Raw genomic sequence first — 833 nt, 5'->3', positions numbered from 1 at the left:
TACATAAGAAGATAAATATCGAAGCCAATGGTTCTCGAACATCTGTAACATACAAGGGATTAGTAACAAGAGAGGGGACACAACAATATGCACAGTAAATAAATTGATGGTTGTCGAATGCCTGCAACAAACAATAGGTTAGTAACAAGAGAAAGGACGAGTTGAGACACGCGCCCACCCTCCGCGACGGCTCACGAGAAAGTGAGGAAGCTAACGCCGTTATGTATTGGGCGTACGCAGGTTTGTTCCTGTTGAATTGTTTTTGCCGGCTTGAACGACCTTCCTCCTTGAACGACCCAAACACCAGATGGCGTACACGGCTAAGTCAATAAACTGTGTGACGCAATGTCACTAGCGCGTTTGTCCGACGGAGAGCACCGATACTGAGGCACGCTCTACCGTACTCTCTCGCTCGCACACCTCCCCCCATAGACCACCGAAATTCTTCGGCACGCGTCACACCGACGAAGAGCACCGATACCGCGGCTCGCTCGCACGCCGTGACGTCACCCGATTCCCGGAATCCAGCGGCCACGAGATAGCTCATTACGGTAGGACATTCCCGCAAGGGAAATTGTAAGCCGCCGGCCAAAAGGTAGATTTGATAAACTATTTATGAAACTACATCTATTCTGAATTTATCTGTTACAAATATACAAATGTAAGGCAAGATATAAAAACGAATAAAACAAAAACATGTAACAAGTAACATTAATAAAATGTTCATTAACGATGCATTTAGAATAAATTGTCTTGTAGTTAAGTGAAAAAATATATACTTTTTTTTTTATAGGAGGCGAAAATTGGAACTAATTGTAGAACTTTTTGAAAAA

This window comes from Dufourea novaeangliae, unplaced genomic scaffold (assembly GCF_001272555.1).
Source record: "Dufourea novaeangliae isolate 0120121106 unplaced genomic scaffold, ASM127255v1 scaffold141, whole genome shotgun sequence".
In the NCBI taxonomy this organism is placed as follows: Eukaryota; Metazoa; Arthropoda; class Insecta; order Hymenoptera; family Halictidae; genus Dufourea; species Dufourea novaeangliae.
The sequence above is the reverse complement of the archived record's forward strand: the minus strand, read 5'-3'. Positions refer to the sequence as shown.